Below are 10,969 nucleotides of genomic sequence, written 5' to 3' on the forward strand. Positions count from 1 at the left end.
TGGTAAATAAATATAAGAGAAGATAATAAATGCAAGAGTTAAGGAAGAAAAGATGATGAATGCAGGATGAATTAAGAAAAATAAAACATTGGAAGGGAAATTAAAAGAGAAGAAGATAGTGAATGAAAGAGGATCGAGATGATGAATGCAAGATGAATGAATGAAGAAGAAAACATTGGAAAGGAAATTAAAAGAGAAGTTAATGAAGGAGTTGAATGCAAGATGAATGAATGAAGAAGAAAACATTGGAAGAGAAATTAAAAGAGAAGAAGATAGTGAATGGAAGAGGATCGAGATGATGAATGCAAGATGAATGAATGAAGAAGAAAACATTGGAAGGGAAATTAAAAGATAAGAAAATTGTGAAGGCATGAGTGACGGGACAGAGAAGATCATGAATGCAAGATGAATGAAAAATAAAGAAAGCAGTACCTAGGTTGGAAGAGAGGATGAATGACAAAGATGTAGGGAAAAAAAAAGTACGTTTGTAGGTGAAAGCTATTCTAACTTCCTATAATTTAGAATGCAATTATTTTGTGTGTGTGTTCATTCATAGACGTTTGTGTTTTAATATATTTTTACAGGATGAAATTAGTTAAGAACGTAAGCTCGAAGGTTATGTATTTTATCGCGTTTTATTACATGTTCACTTATATTTAAAGTTAAACACGTCCCAATGTATGTATTTTTTGCACACGATGTTTAATGTGTGTGTGTGTGTGTGTGTGTGTGTGTGTGTGTGTGTATAAAACCGAGCTCCCCTCCCAAATATCTGTAGGTGAACATATCGCATCTAGCAGTAACTAACGTATACAGTAACTCCATGTAGCCTGTATCTCCTGTACTATACCTATTCCATACACGACGAGTACTACTACATGTAACTTTCAGCAGCCTGTAAGAGGGTCGCCAGAGGGCCTCGCTACAGACTATTGGGAACTACAGACCCCATAGTGAACTAGCGTCGTGTGGTTCTCAGACGTATTACAGCTACCCTGCAGTTTTGTTTCAAGCGTCCGTTAAAATCTCATAAGCCATTCGCAAGCCTCATAGTAGTTCTTAAGATCGGTGTACGTGCCTCCTGCTGTCATAGTATTCATTTATCTGTTTGAGAAGTGGCGGCCCAAGGAGGATCAAGGAGTCTATCGCAACCCAGCAGACCCATACGTGTTCGAAACCGCTTAATTTAGGGTCTCGTTGCGCCGTTGCGCCTATACTCGAAAAGGTTATCTCGTGGGAAAGCTGTTGAGGTCATAATGGGCGCTTTTCTTTTTATCCTCGTGATAGTCTTACAGGGAGAGCAAAAGTCATTATCTAACTGTTAACTCACTATAGTATTTTCATTTTAAACTGGCCGGAGGGGTGTAGGCCCCACATAGCTGCCATGCACACTCTCAAGACTCCTCGCTTCCACTCATATGTCAGCTATTTACTAACTTTATATAAATGGATTTAATTAAATATTTGGAGTTTTCAGGATAATAACAGATTTTGTATAAATACCATAACACTTGACATTTGTATTCCAACGTTGTCAAGTGTCGTGGTATTTATACAAAATCTTTGTTATTATCCTAAAAACTAACAATCTTAACACTATATGACCTTATTAGATTATTCAATTATTTAATTAAATTCATTTAAAGTTAGTAAATAGCTGACATATGAGTGGAAGCGAGGAGTCTTGAGTGTGTGGCGACTATGTGGGGCGGGGTTGACCCGCATAGGCCTACACCCCACCGGCCAGTTTAAAATGGAAATACTATTGGTATTTTTTTGTCCTTCCTTTTTATTTATTCTTCCGTTACTGTCAGTCTAATTTTCGTACTCATCACTGCTCATCGAAGGGACACCGTTTGGGCCCATAGCTACTATCCCTTGATGCCCTTTCATGGATCTCAATAATAACAGCAGTACTAAATTGCACCATGAATGGGATAATGGCCTTGAGAACCCGACTAATCCGACCGTGTAACCTCTGAGAATAGTTGTAAAGAGACCCGATCGAGAGCGTTTCGAAACACGGATTTGGTTGGGCCAGTTCGGAGCAAGGATCTCCCAAGCCCGTATTCTTAAACGTATCGACGCCTCAGTTCGCCCGTTTGAAAAGCCTATCTTAGAAGCTGCTGGGATTTTCATGGACTGTTTTGATTCTAGTGATAGTTTTACCCGCCTTCTGCATATCTTGAACGGGAAAAACAGCCATGAAAAATCTGGCCAGTCTCTTCTGTGTCCTTGGAAAATGGTCGTAATGGCAGCCCTATACGTTTAAGAATATTGACCCTGGTCCCGGTAGACTCCTTGGTACGGAGGCGGCGCGCGGCCCATAGTAGTGCACGTTGAAGAGAGGGTGTGGTTTGGTGGTGGTGGGTAAGGTGCTGCTAGTATGTATGTATTAGCTGTTAAGCACGCTATTTACATATTCAAACCTTAGAGACAGATAATATAGTTTTCTAGACTATCCTATAAGTACAAGAGTGTGTTTGCGAGTTTCTACTCCATTCCATTTAGGACACAGATCAGGAAGGAAGGCAGAGAAAAAAAACAAAGGTCATTGAGCTCGAGTGTTTGAAGAACCCAAATGTCAAAAGTAGTCAAAATCAAGATTGATATAACGCTGGAAATTGAGGATATAGAAAAATAATAAAGTTTAAAAAAGAAAACATTCCTAACTTCAACCAATAGCCTATTAGTTTTACGCCACACAGCTCAAGTTACCAGCGGTTGTTGTTTTCTCTCGTTTCCTCCCATGAATAATACTAAATGGACTGGTACGTATAAATTTGCATATATACTCTTAACTGATGATAACCTCTATAGCGGGTGGTGACGTTGTTCCTTCAGTGGCCACCAGAGGGCTTGAGGCCAACGCTATAGTGAACCCAAATTGGCGAGACCGTGTTAATTCGCGTTGGCTACCACGGGTCCTTTCCTCCCCGCCGCCCTACCACACCCTAAGACCTATCCCTTCATCTCATATGTTTCCTATAGTTAACATATGAGAGGAAGAGACAGGTGTTGAGGGTGTGTGGCAGAGCGTCGGGGAGGAAAGAACCCGCGAGGACCAAAGCACAAACGGTCTCGCTTGGTTCCACTATAAACAGGCACTGAAGGGGAAGGGGGAAGATATTAAGGTAGAACTATTAATTATCATACGGAGTGGCTTCCAAAGACATATTATTATTATTATTCGGGAAAGTAATGTGTGTGTGTGTGTGTGTGTGTGTGTGTGTAGATGGTTACACAGGTTAAAAATAAGAGTAAAATCAGGTCTTCATCGCTCAGGACCTCTTTTGTTTATTATTATTATTATTATTATTATTATTATTATTATTATGGAGATGACGTGTTGTGGCCATTATTGTTTCGAAGTGCCACCTGTTGAGAATGGAACGTACGTAATGTGATTCGAACACTACCACTGACACACACACACACACACACACACACACACACACACACTTGACGACCAACTTCCCATGCCTTACATTCAACAGCATATATACATATTCGTCTTTCTCGAAATTTTCTTGTACAATACGTATATAAAAAACAAACATATGGAGAAGAATATTTTCAAACTTACCATTTTCTGTGATGGATCCGATCGAGCTTCAATTTCGTCAATATTTCGAACAATCAAAACTACAACTGCAAAAAAAAAAAATAATAATAAATCAAGGTGAATTAAATGGTCTGTTAGAATGGTGTTTGTCTTGCCTAAGTTTGAAAGCAATGTAAAATCTTCTAATTCAAACTGCGCCTTTAATTTATTTGTTTTCAGTTCGCACGAAACTTGACAAGGGAGGGAGATATGTGGATTGCAGTTCAGGGGGGGGTATTCTCATACATTCCATCTCCCACATCAACTATTTCCAAAGGCCGAAAAGGAGATTAATCGGGTTTTCATGAGTTTTTTTTTCACATTCACGGTACAGAAGAAGGGTCATGACACTACCCCTAGTAGGGAGGTCGTGATTAGAAAGATAGATAGACTCAAAGTTACTAAGGCGCCAGGGCCAGATGAAATTTTTCCCAGGGTATTAAAGAATGTAAATCTGAAATCAGTGGCAGCTAACAGCAGTTTTTAGGAAGTCGCTAGACACAGGAGTGGTGCCTGTTTCATGGAGGAAGGCACACGTTATTCCAATATATAAGAAGGGAGACAAATCTTCTATACAAAACTATAGGCCGATTAATTTGACGTCAGTTATAGGTAAAATGCTTGAGTCAATAAAAGCAGATAGTATATTAGGGACCATATTGAGAAAATTTAATTCACGACTCACAGCATGGGTTTATTAAAGGAAAGTCGTGCCTTACTAATCTTTTATCATTTTACAATAGAGTATACGAGGCAGCTGACAATGATGAGAGCTACGATGTATTTTATCTTGATTTTAGTATATAAGGCCTTCGATAAGGTACCTCACCAGAGAGTGTTAAAAAAATAAAGTCAGGGCTCATGGAATAGGAGGGAAGGTTTATGATTGGATTAGGGCGTGGATTAGCGACAGGAAACAGAGGGTTACCACTAACGGTAAAAAAAAAAAAAAAAAAAATCGAATGGGATAATGTTATCAGTGGGGTTCCTCAGGGTCAAGTTTTAGGTCCGCTTTTATTCATTATCAATACATCAATGACATAGACAATGGGATAACCAGTGACAGGTAAATTTGCGGATGACACCAAAATAGGACACACTATTAGGACAGGGGAGGATGCTAAAGCACTGCAGGAGGATCTCAATAAACTCAGATTAGTCAGAGAAATGGCAGATGAATTTTAACATTACCAAGCGTAGCATACTAAGTGTAGGAACACGCAACCCATTACACGGGTATAGTTTAGACTCCACAGCGATAGGCAGGGCAGAGTGTGAAAGGGATTTGGGAGTGTGTGAACTCTGACCTAAAACTAAGGAAGCACTGTAGCCTACTATTAGTGTGAGGAATAGGGCTAACAGGATTTTAGGCTTTATTAACAGGACGGTAACCAACAAAAGTGCAGAGGTCATCCTCAGACTCTATTTAGTGTTAGTTAGGCCACACTTAGATTATGCTGTCCTGTTTTGGTGCCCACACTACAGAATGGACATTGATTGATTGATAGTTTATTGTTGCAGGTAAACAACAAGGGAGAAGGGAGGAACATGCCATCCCAACCCCCAGGCAGTACAGAGTGTGATTATACAACTATTAATACATGTGAAGGTAGCACCATGAAACTAAAAAGATACAATGGTAGGAAGGAAAGCACAACAAGGGAGGGGGCGGTACCTCCCCCTGGACAATAAGACAATAAAATGTGGGGACGGAGAACACTGCCCAAGCACTAGATGGGAATGAATACAGAGACAGCAACTTGCTCAGTGAACCCTACACTATGGACCGGAAACTTGCCCCAGCCCTGTCATTAAGCCGTGAATTTTGGAAAATCAACCGCTTTGGTGCGAATCGCCATAACTCCCTCACTTCTGGGGCTACAGAAAAGTTATTGGTATCAATCGACGGCAAAATGCATGGGCTATATATTACATTAGCGACCGGGCTCGAAAACCGATTCAAAGAGTCGAAAATCGAATAAATTCGCAAAAAACGACTGAAAAAAAACGTATTTTTGAGTTCCCAACCTTGAGACCCACTCATTTTTTGAGAATTTCAAAACACTTATTTGACAAATGATTTAGCCCTGCCAATGTAGCCCCTCTTGGCAATGTAGTTTAACCAACTCGAAGGGTTTTTTGATAGCTTGATTCTAATTCGTCTTCGAACCGTCACAAAAATAACCTGTTTTCCGGCCCTTTTGCCGCGATTTGGACACGTCCTAGTTTTTTGCTTATAACATTTTTTTTTATTTATTTAGTGCTTTCCAATTTTTTTCTAATTATTAATCCGTAGTAATAAAGCTTTTATTTGCCACCAAGCACGCTTTCCTAGCTTCAGTAGTTTTTGCTCGAGCTCGACCAGAAGTCGCGACGAACATTCCCCGAATCTGACTCGATGTCAAGCGCCGCGACGAAAAACCTTCCTGACGCCACAAAAATTCATATATCTGCATAAAAAATCACATATGAACACTTCAATATGTTGACTACCTTGTATTAAAACCATTTTAAGATAACTATGTATAAAAAGTGACTACTTTTTATAATCATTTCACTATATAAATCATCCTATATTAAGCGCCTTATTATACATGTTATTTCTTATTTTTTTAGTATTATAAGGGGGGAGCATGGAGTCTCGCAGTTTGAAGCCACTAAACTGTGAGTCGGCCATATTGTTCAAGCCGAGGAGTGGCCACATGGATGTACCTCCATGAGCGGCCGGCCAGACCACGTGTCCGCGTGTGACATTTCATGAGGGTTCGTGTGGCAGACTGGCAGTACATGATTGCTGCTTACAATTTTCTAACTAGTATTTGTAAAGGAGACAGCACATCTTGATGATGAATTGTCCTCAGCGCATTTCTTGGTAATGATGAATACATGATGAATAAATAAGTGTTTTGAAATTCTCAAAAAATGAGTGGGTCTCAAGGTTGGGAACTCAAAAATACGTATCTTTTCAGAGTCGTTTTTTGCGAATTTATTCGATTTTCGACCCTTTGATTCGCACCAAAGCGGTTGATTTTCCAAAACTAGCGGCTTAATGACAAGGCTGGGCGTGTCCGTTCCATATGTATAGGGTTCACAGACATATAAGTGAGTGCAAGTACGATCCAACGATAGCTTGTTTTAAGAGTAGACTTGATATATATTGCTACATGGACGAGGATGACAGGTAGCGGGGGGAAATCTGGAGCTGCCTTGTGGAGGCCATTCGGCCTCTTGCAGTCTCCCTATGTTCTTATGTTCTTATATGTTCTACCCCTTGAAAATAATATTAATGCCCACAACCCCTACGAAAGCCTTTGTCAAATATGTGGACTTGGGCGCCGAAAGGTTTGAGAAAACGAGTCCTTGAGTAACCCATTATTGAGGTACTGTTATGCCACTGGTAGAAGTTATTCCTACGTGGATGTTACTCCCAAGATATTAGTTAGTATTTTCACGACACTTTCGGCTCTCACGTAGGCTACATCATCAATTTCCCAAGGCCGAAAAGGAGATCAATCGGGTTCTAATGAGTGGGGTTTTCTTTTAGGTTTAGGTACAGAATAAGGGTCAAACTACCACAAGGGTCATTAAAACTACCCCCGGAGATGCCCGAAACTCCTTGTAGTATAAGAGAGTATTGCTTGACTTATTTATAGTTATATGAATATGCATGGTAGGCTACGCGTATATGGTTGCAAATCAGTTATTAGCTATGTCTCGGTGTTCCACTTAAACCAGCCCGTGTGTGCTTCGAGGTGGCCGCCATTCCATACCGAGCCATTGGTTCGAGACTGTGATTACTGATTAGTTGTGTTTGCATTTTGAGCTGAGGGTCTGGAGAAGGTGGAAGGCTGAGCGGCGTTCCTCCAGGGGGCCGTTCGTCACCACCTCTTGACGCCATTGGTGTTTTGGCATTTTGACGGATTCCAGTTGCAGTCGACCTAGAAGAGAATGAACCTTCAGCTCCATGTTGAGGCAAGCGGTGAAAGTCGTTTCGTTGTATGGGAAGGCCGTGGGAACAATTTTGTTTGGATAAAGGGGTTGAGTTACATCGGTCATAGGGTCGTAGTATTCTTAAACAATTCAGAGCCGTTTTATGACCGTGGTGGTAGCTGGACCCTTTTTCTGTACCATGAACCTAAAAAAGAAGCACCCATTTGAACCCGACTAATAGTTTAATATTCTTCCTTAGTAAGTGACTCTTCACTTACCACTAGCTTACTATGACTGGGACTGGTCCTCTCTCGCCCTCTTCTCCTATATATATCCAGAACAGTACAGTCTAGAATGTTACAGTATATTTTAGATCATACAAGAACATGTAGCAAAAATATATGCGAGTTGGCATCACTTCCCGCCTGGCGTCTGGCCGCGCCCCGCGGGGCGCGGACGGCTCGCCTTGTTCCCCGCCCCCCTGCTCGTTCCTCCCGGAGCCTTCTAGAGGCCTATGGTCGCCGGGGGAAGCTTCCAGCACAACAATAAGAACATAAGAACGTAAGGAGTCTGCAAGAGGCCGGTTGGCCTATGCAAGGCAGCTCCTGTACACTCCACCCCACCTTACCTCACCATCCATGGCTTTATCTAACCTCTTCTTGAATGTATCTATGGTATTGGCACCCACAACATGGCTCCCAAGCCTGTTAAATTCCATTCGTCCACAACTCTATAGGTGAACCAATTATTTCCTATGTCTTTGTTGAATTATTGCTACGCGTCCAACCTGGCTCTTTTACTATCAAAATCTTATCGACTTCCCCTTTATTAAAGCCCTTCATCCATTTATAGACTTCGATCGATCAAGTCTCCTCGCAACCTTCGCCTTTCTAGAGAGTGTAGATTTAAATGCTTCAGCCTGTCTTCATAAGGCAAGTTTCTCACCTCCTGAATCATCTTTGTCATCCTCCTCTGTACAGATTCTTACATCTTGATATCCATTCTATAGTAGGGGGACCAGAACTGAACTGCATAATCGAGATGAGGTCTAACTAGTGCTAAGTAAAGTTTGAGGATGACTTCAGCACTCCTATATATTGCTTACGGTCCTAGAGACGAAACCCAGTACTCTGTTTGCACAATTTTTAGCCTGAATGCATTGAGCCCTAGGACGGAGGTCAGCACTCACTAGGACTCCTAAAAAGTCTCTCATGCCCAGACCTGCTTAGAGGAGTGTCATTTAAGGAGTAATTGTGTGAGGGGTTATTCCTGCCTACACTCAGAATGCTACACTTCCCGACATTGAATTCCATCTGCCACTTCCCTGCCCAATCATATATAGTCTGTCAAGCTCATCCTGGGAGAACGCTAGCGGCCCTGTCCGACTGGATTACTCTACCGATCTTGGTATCATCTGTTAACTAACTTACTGACATCACTACTAATTCCTGTATCCAAGTCATTGATGTAAATAATAAAAAGCAGAGGACCCAGCACCGACCCCTGTGGGACGCCACTCGTAACACTGCCCCATTCAGATTTTTTACCATTGATATGCACTCTCTGCTTTCTCCCGCTAAGCCACGCCCTGATTCTATTCAAAACTTTCCCATCTACACTGTGAGCCTGTAATTTTAGTATTAGCTGGTGATGGGTAACTTTGTCGAACGCTTTACTGAAATCTAGATACAATATGTCATAGTTTTCATCTCGGTCAACCGCCTCGATTACTTTAGTGTTGAAGGACAACAGGTTAGTAAGGCAAGACCTATTCTTTGTGAACCCATGCTGTGAATTATGAATTAAATTATGCTATTCTAGATGTTCCCGAATGCTCCCGGCTATAATTGACTCCAACATCTTTCCTACAACTGATGTTAAGCTAATTGGGCTATCCGCAATGACTCTGGTCCACAACTCTGCCCAGTACCCAGTCCATACAAAGGTTGAAAAGCGATGGGGCAAGGACACAGCCCTGCCTCACTCCTGCATTCACGGGAAAGAAGCTGGACAAGCCCCCACACACACACACACTTCACAGCACACTGTCCCAGAATATAGGCCAGTCAGCAAACCAATAGTCCTGGCAGGAATCCCACAGAGTCGCAGAAGATCCCAGAGTGCCTCACGATGCACTGAATGAAACGCCTTCTTGAGATCGACATAGGCTGCAAGCATCCCCTGTCGAAACTCACGTCGGTGCTCCACCAGTACGCGAAGCGCTAGGATACGGTCTCGGTCAGTTGTTGACTTACCAGGCGTGAACCCAGACTGTTCAGGTCTCTGCAGCTTCAGCAGCTGGCTGTGAATTCGCATCAGCAATAGGTGGGCAAGCACCTTGCCTGGCACACTAAGTAGTGAAATACCATGGTACTATGATGGTAGTCGTTGCAGTCTTGGCGGTCCCCTTTCCCTTTCCAGATAGGGATGACCAACCCCCTCTTCCAGTCAGGAGGAATAGTACCGGGCAGTCAAGACCGCATGCAACCCACGGATCATGGCCTCACCTCCAGCTTTGAGCAGCTCCGCACTGTTGTTACAGGCGCCAGGTGCCTTCCCACCCCTCAACTTGGCCACAGCCTCTCTGACCTCGCCCAGAGAGGGTGGGCTTTCGTCAATGGGTGGGTAAGCATCCGCCACCTGCAACCCAGCAACTGGAAGCTGCCCACGTGGAGGGTCCGCCATGTACAGTTGCTCAAAGTAGTCAGCCCAACAAGCCCTCTGCCCATCCATGTCCGACACGAGGCAGCCGTCAGCTGTTCGGATAGCGCTCACCTGAGAGGAAGACGGAGCGGAGCTTCTTCAGGGCTCGGTAGGCAGGTCGGAGGTCATTCGCATTTAAATGGCCCTCAACCTCCTCGGCAAGACTCCTGACATACCTCTCCTCGGGAGAGCTCTAGTCCTACATGACAGAGCCCTGTATTGGTCCCGGTTCCCAGCAAGTCTGGCAGTGCGACTCTCTTCGATATTCTCCAGCGTCTCCACCGAGGCAAAGCCACTCCTAGATCTAGGGCACTCTCCAATGCACTCCTTGGCAGTTTGCAGAGTCTCACGTTTGAAGGTATCCCACAGTTCTACAGGGTCCTCCAAGGTGCCAAGCACTTCAAACCGATTTGAGACTGTCACTGCATACTCCTGAGCACATGCCAGGTCCTTCAGCCTCTTGAGATGGAACACAGTAGTGTTGCATCTCGAGATTCTTCTTGACCTGACATGAAGCTTGAGTGTTGCAACAACAAGCCTGTGGTCAGTTGCAAAGAACTCAGCACTCCGGTAAACCCTCCCGAAATAGGAACAGGTGAATACTAATAATAATTTGAATACGAATATGAAGAAAGCTAAATATCGTATTTAAATAAATACTGAACACCAACACTCCATCTCCGTTTTGGTCCTGTGTTCATACTGTGAAGCTTCTCGATCATTCTCTCAAGT

The 10,969-nt window shown here is 42.9% G+C and overlaps 1 long non-coding RNA gene across 1 annotated transcript; it reads right to left on the reverse strand.

Annotated features, from left to right (window-relative positions):
* Nucleotides 1-92: 92 nt before the first annotated feature.
* Nucleotides 93-7,576, reverse strand: LOC126993170 (uncharacterized). Its single transcript, XR_007747489.1, has 2 exons — nt 1,736-7,576; nt 93-1,325 (listed from the first exon to the last, which is right to left on the reverse strand). It is a non-coding gene; the product is annotated as an uncharacterized LOC126993170 (long non-coding RNA).
* Between the last annotated feature and the right edge of the window lie 3,393 nt (nt 7,577-10,969).

This window comes from Eriocheir sinensis, unplaced genomic scaffold (genome assembly GCF_024679095.1).
Source record: "Eriocheir sinensis breed Jianghai 21 unplaced genomic scaffold, ASM2467909v1 Scaffold574, whole genome shotgun sequence".
NCBI classification, from domain to species: domain Eukaryota; kingdom Metazoa; phylum Arthropoda; class Malacostraca; order Decapoda; family Varunidae; genus Eriocheir; species Eriocheir sinensis.